The sequence below is a fragment of the Pyrgilauda ruficollis genome, unplaced genomic scaffold (assembly GCF_017590135.1).
Source record: "Pyrgilauda ruficollis isolate IOZ18807 unplaced genomic scaffold, ASM1759013v1 scaffold150, whole genome shotgun sequence".
In the NCBI taxonomy this organism is placed as follows: Eukaryota; Metazoa; Chordata; class Aves; order Passeriformes; family Passeridae; genus Pyrgilauda; species Pyrgilauda ruficollis.
Window position 1 is genome coordinate 277,754 of NW_024513655.1, and position 19,936 is coordinate 297,689.

At 46.8% G+C, this 19,936-nt stretch overlaps 1 protein-coding gene across 3 annotated transcripts in view; it reads left to right on the forward strand.

Moving 5' to 3' along the window:
• CTIF (cap binding complex dependent translation initiation factor) overlaps window positions 1–19,936 on the forward strand; it is a 145,083-nt gene that overhangs the window by 56,348 nt on the left and 68,799 nt on the right. The window lies entirely within an intron of this gene.

A 19,936-nucleotide genomic window follows, 5' to 3' on the forward strand; every position in this document is an offset into this window, starting at 1 on the left:
GTCTGGCACGACGCTTCTTGCACCAGAGCAGTTCCAGATGTGCTGAGGGGTTCTCCCTTTCTCTGGAGGTGCTGCTGCCCTGTCAGGGGTGGGATGTTCTCCTGAACACCCACATTTCCACCTGTCCCTGTCCCCCACCTACCTTGTTGTACCCACCCCAGCCAGGAGAAGGGAGATGGGCACCATGGGCTGCCCTCTGCAGGACTATCTCTATTCCTTGGACCCCAATTTGCCAGCCACTGGTTTGTACCACAGAATAAGATTAATAATGGGATATGGGCAGCTTTGCAGCTTTTCCTCAGGCTGAGATAACAGAGGGGTGGACACAAAGAGCTGTTGGGACTAGGATGTTGGGCTTACCAATAGGAAGTGCTGGGTTTTGGGTTCATGACCAGAGACCACAAAGAAGTAGGAGTATGGGAGAGCTGTTCTTGGAAGGATGATGAAGAAAGATACTCTGTTTTACTTCTAAGGAATCCAGAAGTTTTAGTCCTGTGAACTGCAGTTTTCTGGGGAATTAACTGGTTTGGGCAAGGGGAATTGTGCTGGGATATAAATAACAGCTCAGTAGGCATTTCAGGCTCAAAAATGTCACCACATTATGCTCTGGCTTAAACACACCAGGGAGCTACTTGGATTTTTCCCAGCTTTACAGCTGACTTCCCTCTCAGAAAGGGTTGCTTTTATGCAGCTATATAATATCAAAGCAAACCTGTTTTGGTTTTTCGCAGTCATTTCTATAGACTCCAAAACACGCCCCTTAAATTGTGCCTGAATTTTAACTTCTCAATAATGTTACATTTTCTTCTCCCTTTTTTTCTCAGGGGATTCATTAGAAAACTGAGAGGGTTTTTGCTGCACTCCCTTGAATTTGCTGAATATTTTCCTGCAACGTGGAAGTAATGTGGAGGAATGATTAAATTTTTAAAACATTATTAAAAGTAGCTGAGAAAAAAAATCTAGATTTCTAAAGATCCCAAGTAAAAACTCAATGTCTCTTTGGTCAAGCAGCTATTTCTGCTGGCTTGGATATTTCCGCATCCTAATCCCCTTCCCCGCTCTCTGTAAAAGAGATGAATTTTTAATAAAATGAAGGGAAGGAAGGAATTTTCTCTCACAAAAAAAAAAACTAGGCATACCAGAGGACCAGAGAAGGGAGACGTGCATACATCCCCGTTGTCTGAAGGACCTGGAGAGCCTAGAAACACCTCGCTCTCTAAAAATCCTGCTAATGGGGGATGTCCTCATCCCTGGTCCGACAAAATAGGAGTTTAATGTTTCCTGTCACATTTATAAATTTCTTCTTAACCAGAAGATGCTCCCCCACCCTTTTCTGCTGCCTTTCCTCTGATGTTGTGGGAATAGAAAGCAATACAATAAATGAGACCAGAAGTTCTTAAAATGCGAATTTCCTGCCCGGAGGCAGCAGGTAAGTGAATCCCATTCAGCTTGGAGAGATGTATATATAGCTATGGGTGTAAATATAGGTATTTAGTGGCAGGGTAAGTGTTTATTGCAATGCAGGGTGGTTTGGTCAAAGATTGTCATTTTAGTGGGAAATTTATTGCTGCACACGACGCCTGGATGTCTCTTCCACGGGGAAAATAAAGACTGTTTATGAAAGGATTAAATGGTGTCCTCACTGTGGTAGCAGACCAAGCTCTGTAACCCAGAGGTCCTTTTAGTCCTACATTTGTATTGTCCCTCATTTTATGATTTTAAAAGTACTTTTCGTGGTTGGTTTTTTTCAAGATCATGAAATGGTTCGAGTTGGAAGGGACCTTAAAGATTGTATTGTTCCAATTCCATGGGCAGGGAAAACTTCCACTAGACCAGTTTGCTCAGAGACCCATCCAGCTTGGCCTTGGGACACTTCCAGGGATACTCCAATAACCTCCCTGCTGGCTCTGGAAATGGCTCAAATGTATACATGCTGGCATGGTCAGTGAAAGAAAACTCTGTGGCCTCCCCAAAATGCCTTTGCTGGATGGTGGGCTTGATTGATTACATTTGGGTTAAAAGAACTAGCAAGCAGAATGTGGTCTCCACACCTTTGGCCACACGACACTGCCCCTGTGTCCATGTCTCCCAGGGCTATTCCTCTTTTTCCTTCTCCTGTTCCTCCTGTTTTGGAGAAACTCCTCATTGTTAGCTTGCTTTCTTTTTCATTCTTCTTTTCTTTTTTTAATAATTCTTGTAATGTATGAGCAGAGAAACCACTGGAGAATGATAAAGCTTCATTTCTTCCTGCTTTTGTGACCCACTTCATTATTTCGTTTCTCATTGTATATTCTTCTGAGGTGCCCTGTCCAAACGGAAAGAAAATATGTGAGGTTACAGGAGCTGTTTGTTTCCTTTGGCTGGGAAAAATAAGACCCTTTGGCTGAACAAAATAGGCAGGTATCACAGAAGATACGGATTGCTCCTGCTGGTTAGTTCTGGGGAAGGGACTGCTGATATTTGCTCCATCATGCATCTGTGAGCAATGACATTTCCTAAAGCTGGTGGGCTGTGTGTGTGCCTTCAGCTGGCCAGCCTTCCTCTTGGTGCTGTGCACAAATAAAACATAAAAATACACATTCCTTAAGTTTAGGTTGCTGCACATTTTCTAGATGAGGATGAGAATATTTCAGGTCAGTAGTAACATGTACATGGTTTGGACGAGCAGCAGGAGAGATGAGACACCCTGTCTTCTTGTTCCATGATTGTTCCACAACAATAATCCAGACCAAAGACAGTTTTTAAGATTCAAGTGTGAAACGCAGATTTGTCATTGCAATTCAAAGGAAAACGTGAGTTCAGGATGATCTCCAGGTTTCCAGCCTGATGGCACCATCCCACTGCTGCTGCTGGACACCCTGGGAATACCACAGAAAGACAACAGTGGCTGCTCTGCTCCAGCCATTGGGCCTGTGGTTAGTGAAAGTTTGGTTTTCCAAAGTTTTCTTCTTATTTGGGTTGCTCCCATCCCTCTTGCCCATGGAGTTTGTTCAGCCCTGCATCCAGGATCTTACAGCTGCTTGGCAGGAGGGTGTTGCAGGGGAGAGTCAGTCTGTTCTCTCTCTGTAACGAGCAATAGAACAAGGAAACAGCCTCAAGTTGCACCAAGGGAGGTTTAGTTGGATATTAGGGAAAAATTTCTTAATGCAACGGGCTGTTAAACATGGAAATGGCTTGACCAGTGCAGTGGTAGAGTCCTTATCCCTGGGGGGACTTAAAAGCCATGTGGATGTGGCATTTGGGGACTTGGGTTGGTGGTGGGCTGAACAGTGCTGGGGGGAATGGTTGGGCCTGATGACTTTAGAGAGGTCTTTTCCAACCTAAATGGTTCTATAATTGCATGAGTCTGTCTCTGGTATAGACAGTGCTGGGAGACATCAGGGATGAAGAAGCTTCAGGATTGCCTGTGATTGTAACAACCAACTCAGGCTGAAGGTTATGGAGAGTGTGGGGACTAGGCAGGTGGCTGTGGATGGTGGCTGCTCTCCTAGGTGCAACCAACATGCTGCTAAAAGATCATCTCCTTGCATGCAGATCTTGATCTGGAAGCTCAGTGGTGTTATTTGATACCTGGATTGCTGTGATAAGTTTCCAGTGGTGCTTTATTTTGCTGTCAGAGCAAATCCAGCCCCGTGTGCCTCAGTGCTTCGGGAGGCGGTGCAGTCCCTGTGCTCCCTGAGCCAGCAGCGTCCCGGCACGGCAGGTCACCACCCCGATAAGCACAAAGGCACGGAGTCAGGCTCACACTGAAATGGTATTTCAGCCAGAAAGAGAAAAGGGGCTAAAAAAGTACCCTGACCATCAATATGTGAGTGGCCACTTCGTGTTGTGCGATCACAATATCGGTTTTCTGTTTTATTTTTTTTTTATGGTTGGCTTAACAATTAAAAGGCTACACTGCACTTTGGTTTTTCCAGTCTGCTGCATCGTGTGACCCCGGTGACTCCGAGCTAAGCCTCGTTATATAATGGCGGGGTGTTTTTTTGGAAAACCTCCATTTAATCCTTTCAGAGCAGAATTTGCTGTTTTTGTTTTCTTTCATATCTTCGTCTTGTTTCCCCCCTCCGCCTACCCCTTCCCTGGCGGGCGCATGCTGGAGGCGTCAGTCTGGGAGCAGGGTCCTTTCTTCCCTTTTTTCTTTCTTTTTTTTTTTTTTCAAATCTGCAGAGAAAGAAAAAAAAAAAAAGGTTTATTTTCGTTTACTTGGGTTACAGCACTTTTCCCCACCGTCGGGGGGAAGGACTACGTGATGTGCAGCAGGTATTTTGTGAATGGAGCACAACCCTGTGACTCCCCGTCGCTTGACCGAAGGGGGAGGCAGGGGAAGGAGAAAGAAAAAAAAAAAATAATAAAAACCACCACCCAGTGACTCCATCTGACTCGTTTTGGCTGGAAAACTTTTTCAGCGCCGTGGTTCTTAAGCCAGGAGGAAGCTTTCTTCTGGCCCAAGAACAATAAAGGGGTCAGCAGCCTGATCCTCCCTCCTACACCCTCTTCCTTCCATTGTGAGGGGTCTGTGCAAATATCCCAGGCTGTTTCTGCTGGGGCCTGAGGGACCTGAGCCACACATGTGACATTAAAGAGAGACTCTGCGAACTCAGTAATCCTGCGAAAAGGAAAAAAAAGAAGAAAGAGAAAACAAAATGAAGTCTCAGAGGAGATCTATTTCTGGTGCACTGTTATGCCTGGAGAAGTTACCAATGGGTGTTTCTCATGGTGGGGGGAAATCCGTCCCCTTACCCTGCCTAGGTGCTCCTTCGATGCCACTGCAGCATCTTCCCCACTTGCTCAACATGTGGCCAAATCCACACCCAGGGAAGGTGAACCCTCATGTCCCACCAGCCCTGCACTTCCTCCATTTTTTGGCTTGTCTGAGAGGGGGAATTTCTGCTGCTCCCATAGTGCAGGTGCAAGGCCTGTGTGCTGCTGCAGGTGTGCAGTCTCCAGCAAGGATGGGGTTGAAGGAGGCCCAGCTGCTTGACATGTTATGGTTGTTCCAGGGATTCACCACCACCTGGCAGCACTCGGTTTTTCAAGCCAGTACTTTTAATTATTTACTCCTCAGATATATATCACAAACCATGAAGGTCTGAGCCAGCAATCCCTAGGGTAAAAGGTGTTCAAGAGGTGCTGTGGGGCCACACCAATGTGCCCACCAGTCCTGTCTGTCACGAGGACCACCTGCATCTCTCCAGGAATGAGGCCGTACACTGCTCAGAGGGCTGCTGAGGTTTCTGTGGTGTTTCTCATGAGTCCAGAGCAGTCACAAAACTTGCTGCCCATGCTAGGTTCTGCCACCATGAATAGTGATTGTCTTTCCAGGTGTTATCTGCCAGGCTAGATGGTATCTCCTCCCAAAGGAGAAGGTGGGACCTGTGGCCTTCTAAGAGAAGTCAAGTTCAACGCAGGAAGCCACATCATACACTGAAATCCTGATGCATTTGCCAGAGGGAGAGCATCTCATTCTCATCGAGTTGTAGGAACCCACCTTTTTTTTTTTTTTTTGACACAATTAACCATCTAGCAGCATGCCTGACCTCTCCTGGCCGCGTCCCGGCTCGCGGGCCCTTGGCACCGCGCGGCCGCGTGGATGGCGGTGCCGATCTCGCCATAAGGCAGTTCCTGCCGTTATTATCTCCTCGCCGCGTCGATAACGCTGCGCTGGCGATGGCCAGGATTTCCTCGCACTACAGAGCTTTCCTGAGGATCAGCTCTGCGAGCGGCGGAGGAAGCAGGCGCCGCGAGATTGCTCCTGGCCGCTGAGAACGCGGTGGCCGAATTCAAACGTACGTGCGACCTGACATGATCCGAGGAGCGCCGCGACGGCTCCTCTTTCCCCTCGGCAGGGCGGGCGGCTGGAAACTCCTCTTCTCCTGCAAGTCCCCCAAGAGCTGAAGCCAGACCAAACATGGTTATGAAAGCCTGTCAGAGGTGGCAGAGAGTTGTCCCATGTCTTGCCTGGAATTCTGTGGGAATGGGGAGAACACTCATGGCCAGGGTGGAATTCAGGGCCTCACGCCCACCCCTCTTGCAGTGTCGGTGTTGGACTACATGGGTTACACACTTGCCTTTAGCTGAAAGGAAAACCATTTGTACTTCCATTTTTAAGTGCTTAGGCAAACAGATTTGGTTTTTAAACTCTTTTTCTTTTTTTACTAATGCTCATGTTTGAAGGAAAAAGCAAGAAAGGTGCAGGTTCTTCTTTCAGCCTTTTCTCCTGGTGCTGGAGCAGCTCTCTGATCTCTGCACACAGAGTCTAGCTCCAGGATTTTGGTGGTGCTTACAAGTATAAGTGATAATTACATTGGCTTTGTTGACCTCAGTGGAGGGCAGGTGAAGTGTGACAGAATTCCAAAACACAGCTCCTTTGCTTATATTCCAGAGAACCTGTGCCCAGCTGCCCATGGCCAGCAAGGCCACAAAATTAAAGTAGCTCCAAGGGTGGCAAGTGTACCTAAGGCTGGGAACCTGCTGAGTTAGAGGTGGAGTTGCGGGACTACTTGATCATCCTGACATTCCTGTATGAGGGAGAAAAAAACTGCCTTGTTTGGCTTCTACTTGCTGCATCTTTTCCTGGCATGATTTGCATACAAGGCAGAGCATGAATTTATTCTTCAAGTCCTCAGATTCTGAGAATTGTTAGTTCAGGAAGGGCAAGGCTGTAGTGCAGCAACTGGTGGCTGTGCTTTTCTGTGAGATCTAAGGTAGTTTTCCTGAGATTAGGTTGTATTAAAAAACAGGGTGTTTGGACAGCACAGAAGTCTTTCTGCATATGAAAATGAATGATTTAGTAGTCGCCTAGAGTGATTTGCAGTTTGGATGGAGGAATCCAGGCATCTTTTACAGGCATCTTGCTTATCTGAAGGCACTTGGTTATTTGGTGCTTTTGCTATGTTTAGCAGAGGTAAATCAGAAGTTAAAGTCCTGTTTGGAATGACTGACTGTTCAGGAGCAGAGAATAATGCAGCAGAGCATGGTTAGAAGTGGATTATAGGGGGACAGGCAAGGCATGAGAGTGGGACTTGGTGATGGTGCCTTAGTCCACTCTCAAGTCCTGGCAAGCTGGTGCTCCTTGATGAGAGTAGTCCTGTTTCTGAAGAAATCCACAGAAAATCTCCATCTTCTCTGTCCAGGTTTCTAATCTTTTGCTTTTCTGTTCTGTTGACAACTTGCCTGTGACAGCTGTTTGGAGTGGCTGCCTGTTTGCCAAGAGGGGTTTCACCATGCCAGACCTGCCTACCTACCCACAGCCAATAACGTCCTACCATGGGTAGATGCAATCAAAACAAAGTTTAAAAGCCCATGTGAAAGGGCGTAGAATGGCAAACCATACCCCCATCCTGCAAAGTGTCTTCCAGCCCCTTGGAAGCTATTTGGCATCTTGAAAGATTCCCCATTGGGTGCTGCAGTTTGCTGGGGTGGTTTCATGGATTTTGTGTTTCCCCATCTCTCTTCTTCCCATGTGTGGTTACCAAACAGCTTTTCAGATCTTAACACGTGCAAAAAGACACGTCCAGGGGACAGGTTCAGGGAGCATCCTGCCCTGGGAGGTAAGGGCTGAGGTAGTTGGGAGTTTCTGCTGGAGCTTTAAGGAGTCTCCCTGTGCTGGGAGCTGTGTACAGTAGGAACAGTCATCAGCCTCATCTTACGTGCGCCTCGTCTCACTGGTTAGGATAGCTTCCCCCGTGGAAACCATCAAGAATTTCCGTTATTTCCTTTCCTGAGGCTTTGTTTGGGTGGGGATTTCTGGAAGGTATTTCACAGGCAGGTATAATTAAAGAAAGACATGCTTGCCTGGAGGCTTGACAAGGTTTCTTTAAGCCAGGCCTTTAGCATAGTGGCAAAACAGAAACCGTTTGTTTCCCGGTCCAGTGGAGGGGAGGTCGAGGAAAAGGGGGAGCTAATCAGCTGGGAATCATCCCAGTTAAATGCTGCACACCAGGGTTAAGGCCCTTATCCAGCAAATCCTTGAAATATGTGCTTAATTTTAAGTCCCTCTGACTTCAATCTGTTTACTCTTGTGCTTAAGTTTAAGCATGTGCCTAAGTGCTTGGCTGGCTGCAGGCCAAGGCAAATAGTAGACTTAGGAGCAGAATCGCATAAAGTAAGTGCTTTGCTGGACTGAAGTTCCATGGGACAGCGGGTGCTGGCAGGTCTGGGATGCTCGAGGGGGACAGTACTGTGTATCCCAGCTCCACCAAGTGTTGGGTACCACAGACTTGAGGCTGTGCTCACCTTGCAGGGAGCATCCAAACAGTGCAGCTTCTAAACAGGTACCTGAATTTCAGCATCTGTTTCTCTGGTCTGAAGGCATCAGCCTCACCTGTAGCCTTCTGTATATCAAAAGCACAGTCTTGGGAAAGTATGTAATTTATTTCCTCCCTGTTGAGAGAAAGGAGCATGTTAGTGGAGGAAAATATTCTTGATTTTATCATCAAAGAAGGAAGGAGAGCAGATTCTATGACCTGACTAATAAATCTTCATAGGAATTTGTGTGGCTGCATTAACACAACAAAAAAGACTCCTGTATTAGCAGAAGCTTTTATAATGTCTTTATCTTCTTCTTTCCTGTTCCAAGCTAATTCCTGAAAGCCTTCTTCTAATCCCTCGTTTTGCTCATCCAGCCTGGACTTCTTAGAATGGCAACGGGATTTTTTTTTCTTCAGTTTTAATCTACAAATGACAGCACTTAAAGCTAATAACTATAGCTGTGGCACGCACAAAAATGAAAAACTGCCATGAAGAAAACAAGACCTGTGTTTTTTGAAAACACCACTACCAGGGGTTAAGGGAAATCTGCAGCTGGAACAAATACAGCACTCATCTAACTTCCTCAATAACTCTGCCGGGGGAGCGGGCAGTTGCCAGACTGAGGAAGCATGGTTAGCCATCGAGTCTTTGAACACAGCTCCATTTCCCCCTCAAACCCATGGAATTTATATTAACCTCCAGCTTTTCTTAGCTGGTGGGAATTTTTTTTTTTAAATTTGCTTGAGTAAGAGCCTCACTTTTGTTGCTTTGGTTCACAGGAGGAGCGGAGGAGATGGTTCTGCTCCTCACACCGTGCTTTTGCTGGCAGAAGGCCAGGGATGTTAAATGAATAATTTCTGGCAGTGATAAGGAGAGAAAGGTTGAGCCTGCCAAGCACAGTCACAGATGTCTAATGACTTGGTTTTGGGAAGGGCAGGATTGAGAGGTCCTGGCTCACTGGGTTGTCTGCAATCCCAGCAGAGGTGCAGGCAGGAGAAAGGGCCCCATGTGCCTTTAGCATCTTGTACATGGGTAAATGAAGTGGGCAAAGAGCAGCATCACAGAATCATAGAAGGCTTGGGTTGGAAGGGACTTCAGACACCATCTCATTCCAACCCCATGCCATGGGAAGGGACACCTTCCCCAGCATGCTCCAAACCCAGTCCAACCTGGCCTGGAACTTCCAGGGATGGGGCAGCCACAGGTTCTGTGGGCACCCTGTGCCAGGGCCTCACCACCTCACAAAGAAATCCTTCCTAATCTCTCACCTAAATGCTTCCTTCTTTAGCTATGTTTGAATGCCAGTCAGGATGTATAAAACTGCTTCCAGTGAGATACTTGTCTTCCTAATTTAAGGGCACAGGAGATCTCCTCAGGTGAGCATGAAGTGTAGCTTGGGAGAACTCATTTCGCATCCTAGGGCTCCTGTAGAGTCCCTCTGTGATTTCAGAGCCAGTTTGGAGGCAGAGAATCTGTAGGATGCTTGTGGCTGTGTTGCTGATGGAGGTGGGCAGGAGTCCTGGGCAGAGGATGGAGCTGGCTGAATGGACACGGGGGTTGTGTTGGTTCCCAAAATTGCCATCTCTCTGGTGGCAAGCGGTTTGGTGTCTCCTTCCAGCTTTGTAATCACTAAATGCATCTGCAGTTTTCCTGTCATGCCCTGTTCTGCTCACTGCCCATTCCAGTCTTGGTGGCCACTATCTCAGAGACCCTTTCCAGCTTCTGGAGCTGAGCCCATCACAGGCCTGATTCTACCAGCTACAAAGGCATCAAGGAGATTAGAAAGCAGCTGAAAAAACTGTAGTGAGAAGGGGCAACATGACCCAGGACATCCCAGTAAGCAATGTCTTTGGTGTTGGTCACTTGACATATGAAAACGTATCCAGGAGTTGTGTGGCTTCTTGAGTTTTGGTGCTGATTTTTATGGAATCATAGAATGGTTTAGGTTGGAAAAAACTCGTAAGATCACTGAGTCCAGCCATTCCCCCAGCACTGCCAAGACCACCGCTGACCCTTGTCCCTCAGTGCCACATCCACACTCCAAGGATGTTTAAAAGCCTGCCCTGGGCAGCCCTCTTCCATGTTTGACAACCCTTTCCATGCAGAAATTTTCCCTAATATCCAACCTCAATCTAATGTTTTTTGTCCCCACTTGGATCTTGCAAAACACCTGGAGGTGCATCCTTGTGACCAATATGAAATTAATTGAAGAGGCTTCACCCAGCAGCTGGCACTCATCACAAAAGCAACTGTAAGTTATGCTTTCTCTGGCAGGAGAGCTGATGTATGATGCACAGTCTTTGGTGATGTCATGTTTGAGATTTGGACTTTGCAGGACTCAGGAGAGCCAATATGGCCATCCTGCTACTTGTCCTCTATCGATTTTGGGTATAAAACAATTTTTGAGGATTCTTTTCTTGGTGGAGATGCCAGATCTGTTTTCAGTGTCACATTTGGACACTGATGTAAAGCAGCTACAAGCATGCCTTTCTTACTTATCTCTGTTTTACTGTTCAAAGTAGGCTGTGTCTCACAGAGATCTGCAGAAGGTCAGTGAAAAACCACCAGTGTAGTTGATAGGTGATGTGATATTATTGATACCCTGTGGCAAGTGCACAATGTTTTCTGAGCTTTTCCCTGCATTAAAGCCCATTACAGCAGGAGGAATCCTAGATCCTCAATGCATAACAGGAAAATCCTGGGAGGGATCAGATGGATGCTCAAGGAGCAGTTTCTTCTCCCCAGGTACAAACTGCCAGTAAACTGGCAAGGAGCCCAGTTTTCCTTTCCCAAGACCCTTGTGTTGCACAGCCCACACTCCCATGAAGGACTGTGACTTTTCAAAGGGAATAGTAGTGCTTTTATAGGATTAAATTGGCATGTGCACACTGGAATATTTCCCAAGCAAGGGTGACAGAGACGTGGGATCCTCACATGATTTCTCTGGGCTGAATTAGGCTAAGCAGCAACTTCAGAGAGGAGAAAAGACATCTCTTGGTGGCATAGTCCTGAGGAAAGTACATTGGTCTGTCTTCAGCCAACTGCAGACAGGAATATCTGTTGTGTGAGAATGTTTCCAGCACAACACAAGGAACTTGGCAAAGGAAAGGCAAGGACCATGCTTTAGCCATGAAGGTCTGTGAAAAATGTCCACTGGTGGGCCAAGAGGGGCTGACACTACCGTGACAATATTCAAGTTGATGCCAAAATTCCCATTTGCTTTGATAGTGCAGCATATGGATTATAGGGATATGGATCATGTTTAAAAAAAAAAAAAAAAAAAAAAAAGCTTGCTTGTTGAATTATAAACTATTGCTTGCAATCTTGCAATCTGATGGTGTTGAAAAACTCCATGCACTTGGAAGGTGTCCAGTGGGAAGTGCCAGGGACTGAGCACTGAGAAAGTTCTCCTATTGCCTCTGGATCTGCCCATGGCAAAAGAAAAAAGAAGCCACCTGTTATGTGTAAGGCTGTGAAGTTGTCACTTTATAAATAAGGTGTTTCATAACTGTTGCACTGTCCCATATCCCAGGAGCTTGCAGGATCTTGACGCTCCTTCAGGCTGAAGCCCTGGTCTGACAAAAAAGACGAGCAGATGCCTGATTCCTGGTTCTGGGGGATTGCACAGATGGGCATGGAAAATACACCTTTTTTTGAAGAGTAATGAAGTGAAAATATTCTTGGATGTGGCCCATATCACCTGGGAGCAAAACTGAGGTTCAAGCATACCTGGCCAGAGGAGGCTGTACCAACACTGAGCATAGCACAGAAGTTTTTGAGCTTAGAGCTTCCTAAACTCCCTGAGGCCCTATCAGGTGTGTTTATGGGTCACCTTAAGAATTTATCCCAGTTCTGCCTGTGGGTGTCCTCGTTGTGAGGATGGAACACTGGGGAGGTGTTGAGGGACCTCCTGCCATCCCACCTCACTTCATCTCAGCTGGAGAGACGTGGTCAAGCAGGATGCTGAGGTGCACAAATGGGGGTGGTGGGCTCTGAAGAGCACAAGGGACAGGAAAAACCAGACTGTGGGACATGACAGATTAAAAGGAAATGTATGTTTTAAAGAAGAGTGAGGTCCCAGAAATAGCTGCAATAGCTCAAATTATAAATATTCCAATAGCAAAGCCATTCCTCCCTCACCCCCAAGCTGGTGCAAGCCAAGGAAAATGTAAAAAAAGCTTTTCAGAGTAGTGCAACCATTTCTCAGGATGAGCTTGGGCTACCTGGACAGACTGGCCACCAAACACCACGTGTGGTGCCTCCTGGTCACAAGTGATGTGGGCAGTATTTATTCCCAATATTAGCTGAAAAAGGCTCCTTTTTCCAGGGAAAAGCAAACGCAGGTCATCAGTGTGATTTATTTTAGTGGTTCTTTAAATAATCTGCATTTAAGGACTCCAAGCAATGGTGTGGTTATAACTATACTTACTGGATAAATGTATTTATTTATGGATGGGATGCTTTACTGCTGACAGTACAGTTTGTTTTTAAGCCTGACCAGGGTAGAGGAAATACATACAAATAAACAATAAACCTAAACAACACTAAAATAACATCAGTTAAAACAATTAGAGTTACTTCCACTCGCAAAGTATTGTTCCCATTTTGCTACAACATGGGAAAAAGCTCCATTTCCTAAGTCAGCTTGTAACTGATTTGGGATTTGCGGATTCTGGTAACAAAAGGGGATTTCTTTTGTCTGTTATTTATACTCTTCCTATGGCACCGTGTGTCCGTGTCGGCGTGTCTGGAGCACCCTGTCTCAGAGCAGCAGTGTCTCCAGCCTGTCCCCGTCTCCGTGCCATGGCTGGGCCTGCTCGGGCTTCTCCTCCTGGGCTGAACTTGTGTGTTTGCAGAGACAGTTCCTCCTAGGAGACTTTGTCCTGGTTTTTAAAGTTTTATTATCTCTGAATTATGTATAATTCAGGAGCTCAGGGGCCAAGAGTTATAAATAGACCCCGGAAAATGCACTGTCAGTAATCAGCAGAAGGCGTCAAGGAAGGTTCAGGCCATGCTTTAATTGGGATGCTTTGCCTAATTATTCTAATGCTTTAATTGCATTTGCATCCTTCACCCCGCACAGGGAGTTTCATGCTAGGTTGTTCTGCCTTTCTCTGTGTGTTTTGTGCCATCCCAGAGCTAGCTGCAGAGGGATGAGGTGGGACAGCTTAGCTGCCACCAAGTATTTTGTGTCACCAAGTATTTTCAATGCTGTCTTGCCTCTAGCTGTGTGTTTGCTCTCTGTCAGGAGCCAATAACAAACACCAAGGAGAGGTGATGGGAAAAGAAGTGTCTGAATGATACCTCTTTGGGTCTAGGGCTGCATGTGTAGAGTCTATGGTTCACGAAAACACCCATTATTCTGTGGGAAGTGCACTCCAGAGCATTCACACTCAGCAAATGGGAATCCAGGAGTTTGTGTCCTTGGGCCAGCAGGGAAGGGCAGAGCCCTACAGGGAATACTGCAGGTGGTTTTAGTGATAACTGAGGAGTGATGTTTAGCTGTGACAGTCCTGATCACAGTCACAGCCATCCCACCCTTTTGTTTTTGGTTTTTTTTTTAAAGTCTCCTCCACTGTGCTCATCACTGAGGCATGTGTACTGCAGCTACACATTCAGCCTCTGCTGGCAATCTGTGGTTTATGATGTACACCCCAAAGATGCAGTTATCCAATAAATCCTGCAAACTGGGACATCTCTCATGGAATTACTTAGAATCACAGAACCGCAGAATGACCTGAGCTGGAGGGGACCCACAAGGATCATTGCAGTCCAGCTCTTGTCCTGCACAGGACAGGTCTAAGAATCTCGCCCTGTGCCTGACAACGTTATCCAAATGTTCCTGGAGCCTCTCTGGGGCTTGTTGCATTATGCCATGATTCATCAGGCCAGCACATCCCGGTCCCACAGAGTATCTCTTCTCCATGACAGGGCTTTGTAGATCAGTGATAGCAAAACTCAGAGAGTTTTGCTCCTTTTCTGGCTCCTGGATGGCTGGAAGTTAATTTCTTTGTCAGTTCTGTAGTTTAATTTAGCCCTGGCTCTAATCACTGAGGTTGAAGAAAGTGTTCTTGGAGGTTGCCAAGACTCACATGTTGTGGGTGAGGAAGGGTAGTAGAGCCATAACCATCAAGCACTGCAAGAGTTTACCTGCCTTTTATCTTCTGTAGGGAGTATTTTGCAAAATTGTTGCACTTTCTATTCCTTAGATGTTGAACATCAACTGCTTGCTTATTCAGAAGCAACTCTTATTGTAAGCACCTTACAGGAAAATATGAATAGCTTGCAATTTAAAGGAACAGATTTATCACTTGCATTTTAACAGAGAGGAAATAATTTCTGTGTGGCTTCCTGGCAGTGTTTGGTGTCCTTCCATGGCCTCCAGACCAGGTCAAGGCTTTGGTTTGTGCCTCAGCTCTCTCCTTCTAAGATGTAAAAAAAACGTCTTGTGGGTGACAGACCAGAGCCATGGGAATTCCTGGAAGAGGAAGAGGAAAGCGGCCTCTGAGGAGAGAGCTCTACTGGAAATACCCACAGGACTTACAGATACTCATGTATCACTGAATCATGGAATCACAGAAGGATTTGGATTGGAAGGGACCATGAAGCTCATCTCATTCCAATCCCTGCCATGGGCTGGGACACCTTCCATTGGAATCACCTCCAGCAGAAATGCCAGCCTTGGGTGGACAGAGGTGATGGGGATGCTGCCAGTGGCACTCTTGCCATGTTTTTCACGTGCAAGGGGCTAGCTGGGATGGTTGTACTGAATATATTGGCACATTCAACCCCATAGGCACCATCATTGTGGGACTGGCACAATAAAAGTGAAATATATCTGCAGATCTGTGCTGTCCTGGAGTTCCCTGCCGTGGACAATCCATCCTGTAGGCAGATGAAAGCCTTGTTGCAGGATGTTGCAATTCACTGGGTGGGTTTCTGCTGATCATTTCTGGAACCACAACGTATTTATCTTTTTATGCTCCCTCCAGCCTCGGAATTTCTGTTGTTCCCTTTGCACGGGCAGATGGGCGTCCTCAGTGATTCCAGCCCCACCTCACCCTTCCCACTCCCCCAGAAAATAAATCCCACCCTGAACTTTGTGTGCAATAAAACGGAGTGAAACTCCCAGCTCCTACCTCAGGCCTAATAACCTGTTTGTTCAGTTCAGGCCTTCTGCAACCATTTGTTTAAGATAAGCAAGGGCGGATGTTTCTTGAGGGCACAAAAGGCTCTTGAGATAAAGCTCCAGTGGGACTGATCCTGCACTGTGGCTAGATCATTTCCTTCTCTCATCACCTGAGTGTTGTTTTTTTCCATCAGTCTAGTGCTTTTCTCAGCCTTCTGTTCACTCTCAGGGTTTCAGTGTTGCTATTTCCTATTCAGGTGTCTTCACCTGCTTGGCAATCACAGCAGGGGTTGTTCCTGCTGCGTGGGGAACATCTGTGAAAGAGGTGGAATAAGTTGTTATGAGTGAAAGCAGTTGCTTTGTGGGTTGAGGTTTCACATCTGAAAGTCAGGCTGTAAAACCACACAGATTAAGCAATGAACCCAAACCCTAGAAGCCCCTCGAGTCTTTGTGAAACACCCATGAGTTCAGCCACCTCAGGCAACAAACAGCTGCACTTGGGAGTGCAGCAGTGGAGAAGAGGAGGAGGGAGGGTGAGGTTGGTCCCAGATAGGGCTATCTCTTCTGTGAGGCTTTTGATTTCAGATGCCAGAGGAGATGCTGTGATTTGCTGCCTCAGGGTGGTCACAGAAGAATCAGTGGCAGGAAAAAGCTTGGCCTCATTCTTGCAATCAAATTGTCCCTTGTTTGTGGAAGGGGGTGCCACTGCCACAGGGCAGGCACAGATTTTGGGATCTTGGGAAGGAATTGCTGGCTGGCAGGGTGGGCAGGCCCTGGCACATAGAAGCTGTGGCTGCCCCATTCCTCACAGAGAGGTGGAACTAGATGGTCTTTAAGGTCCCTTTCAACCCACATAATTCTAAGATTCTACTAATTTTCCATCCCCAGTAAAAAAGGCAAAGCTGGTGCTCTCCTCCAGCTTCTTCAGATGATCCTGCTGCAAAGGAGGCATAAGAAAAATCATAGCAAAGTCTTTCTTGTAGGAGGGTAGCACTAAACCCAACCATTTCCCTCCTCTGTTCCTGCCTCTCTTCCTCGTGTCCCTCCCAAGCCAGTATCCACAGGTTACTGGGCTGGAGTGTGGGGTGGGATCAGCAGAGGGATGTTGCTGGGGAGGAGCACGTATCAGTGGGGAAAGAGGTGGAGGCTCTTGGGTTGCTGCAGAATGCCAGTGAGGTCTTGAAAGCTTTTTATTTGTTCTTTCATTGAGCTTTGATGTAAATGTGCCTGGGAAGCAGCTTTTTGTATTCCCACAGGCAGATGGACAGAGATGAAGGTTGGACAGGCACCTTCATTAGAAAGGTAAAGCTCAAAAAGAGAGCACATGGCCTTCAAACTTTCTGCCTGTGACCTCTGTTTGCAGCAATTCCAGTAGATGACAGATTTCCCTAGCTGGCCATACCACAGTCACCTGAGCTTGCCAGACATCACCTTCTCCAAGAGTTGTTTTCCTCAAAAAATCTAAAAACGTGAACGCACGTCACAACACAGCTGATCTCTTGAGGACTGGCCCAGAGGGCAGACCATTCCTGAACAACCCTTCTTTTCCAGAGCTTTTGGCCCTTCTTGTTAGAGCATGTATGTTTATGATTTAAATTGGAACATATGTGCGTTAGAAGTCCCATGGGCGTCTCAGGTTCTGCTCCAAGCTTCCCACCATGCAAACCACAAAGTGTTTAGCTCCAAAACTGAAAATTAGCCCTATTAGCAATTCTTTCTGTGACCATGGGCTCCTTGTGCTTTGCTTTTCCCACACCCGTTGATTTCAGAACCAGCAGCACTGAAATACTGGTTTGTTACCTTCTCCAGCCACCTGTGACTAAATAACAAGATAAAACCCCTGTGGAAAAGAGACTAAATGTGATTTTGCTGCCCACTGAGAAGCTGAAAACCTGCCTATGAAAACCATGGGCATCTGAGTGTGATAGTGTTTCTGGCCAAAGCAGGAGAAAAACCAGTCCCTCTTGCAGACCCACTGCAGAGCAGAGGGTGGTCTTCTGTCTTGAGAGACGTTTTCCTTTGGCTCTGTTCAGGGATTTTGACTTCAGAAGGAGTGTGTCTGCTGAAAGATGGAAGAGCTGCATTTCAGATTCACGTTGTCCTCAGTGAGCTGGCTCTGCTGAAGGCACTTCCACACCTGTCCTGCATAACCCATGGTTGGCAGCAGCCTCCAGACAAGGGCTGTGTTATCAAAGCTCTCACCATGCCCTTGGGATTCTATCCCCACCCACCCATCACCTTTGGTCTTCTCCAGCCACTCCACCCTACTTGCAATTTGCTGATATTTCCTTTTGCATCAGCTCGCCACCAAAAAAAAAAAAAGAAGTCGACTTTTCTCCCTTCCAAATTTAGCTTTGTTTAGGCACCAAAATAGACAAGAGTAGGGATCAGTGACTGTTTTTTTCCAAAACATTGTCTCACGATGAGGACTGAATTGCTCAGCTGGAGAAAGGAGATGTTTGATTTTCGTAAATGAGGACACAAAGTTCTCCTCTATTCAAGCACAGGCAGTGTCCAGGAGTGCTCCTTGGATTAGGAACTTATTCCCATGTCATTAATTCATCTCTTATCCCGTTGACGTCAGCTGCTGGTGGGTAGAGGTCTGTGGAAGCACAGGGTTTCTCTGCAAGGAGGACATGCAGGAATGCACCACTGTATTTATGGTTTCTAGCTGGAATGAGCAGAAAGGCAGCTCCTGAGGCTTTAATGAGGTCTTCACTAGAGGAAATTGGTCCTTGTGTGGAGAGGAGATAGTTTCATTTTTCTAAGGTAATTGTATTTGCACATGTGTCTGCAATGCAGCTTAAATTCTTGAAAACACCCCAAGCATTAGCCTGCTGTGCTAGTACATTTAGAAACAGCCTCTCTAATTATTGTACTATTTTTAGCCTCATTTCCTAAACTAGCTGTACTGATGGGGTTGGACTGTGTGTGTCTCCTCCTTCCCCTTCTTTCCTCATTCACTTTGGTATCTGTTGGCCAATTTCAAGTAATTTTTTTGAAAGGAACAGAGATCTCAGAGATAGCAAGCTCCTCCTATGCCTTCAGTGAAAATAAATGGTTGGGAAAGTGAATGATGAGGAGCACTCAAACCATAGCCCTCAGCAGTGAAGCAGTTTCAGTATGAGCACCCTGGTCTGGTGGAAGGTCCCTGCCAGCGGCAGGTGGGTTGGAACTGGATGATCTTTAAGGTTCTTTCCAACCTGAACTGCTCTGGGATTCGGTGATTCTAAGCTATTATAGAATCATGGAATTCTAGGAAGTTGGAAGCTACCCACCAGGATCACTCAGTCCAACTCCTGTCCTGCACAGTCCCCCAACAACCCCACCCTGAGCATCCCTGGCAGGGTGTCTCCAAAGGCTCCTGGAGCTCTGGCAGCCTCGGGGCTGTGCCCATTCCCTGGGGAGCCTGGGCAGTGTCAGCACCCTCTGGGGGAGAGCCTTTCCCTGATATCCAACCTAAACCTCCCTGGCACAGCTCCAGCTGTTTCCTGGGTCCTATCCCTGTCAGAGGGAGCAGAGATCAGAATTGTCCCTTGGGAGGAGCTGCAGACCCCAGTGAGGTCTGGCCTCAGTCTCCTCTTCTTGAAGCTGAACAAGCACAGTGCTCTCAGACACTTTCTCATGTGCCCCCTCCAGACCCCTCACCACCATTGTAGCTCTCCTTTGGACCTTTTCTAATGGCTTTATACTTTGGCTCAGTGAGTTCCTTATGGCTTGAAGCCTGAAGGAGCGAAGCTCTCCAAATGGGAAGGCTCCAGCTGCTGTGGGAGATGTAGGGCTCCTGCAGCAGCAGCTCCTCCAGGCTTTTTGCACTGCTTAGGATGGATGGTCACAATAAACCCTGTCTCTCCTCAATTTGGTGATGCCTTCTCTGGCCTAAATTCATCATCCCCAGGAACTTTTCTCCTCCATTACATCTTCCCCTGGAGAAACTCAAAATACTATTATCTCAGTAACTGCTACTGAAATCAACTGCTATTTCCAAAGGCTCTTCACACAAAGAGAGAGGGACTTTTTTCTGAAGTCAGTGTGTTATGTTGTCATGCCAATGTCACAAAGCTGCTGCTAGATGAAGCACATCCCCACCCAGCCCTTGCCCTTGCCCAGGCTGCTCCCTCATGGCCCCTCACACGTGGTGATTCCCAGCAGTGGCTGGAGTTCCAGGCTGAGATAGATGGTGATGGAAATAAAAGAGCAACTTTTACAGGGCTTTTATTGCCAGCTAGGGAAGGACAATACTGCATAAATAAAATTCATTATAGTTATGACAGCTCTGTGGTCCCTGGAAAATAAATAATACTTTGCACTTACGTAGGGCCTTTCATCCAGGAACCTCAGAGTTCTGTGTGAGCATTAACAAAGCCTCATCATGCCCATAGTAGGATAGTAAATACAGCAGCCCCTTTATCAGATGAACAGACCACGTCAGAGTCGGCACCTTCAGTGGAAAGAGGGCACTGGAAAGACAGCAGCTGGAGTAACACACAGCTCTGCCCCTGCCTTGTCTTGGAATCATAGAATCCTAGATTGGTTTGGGTTGGAAGGGACTTTAAG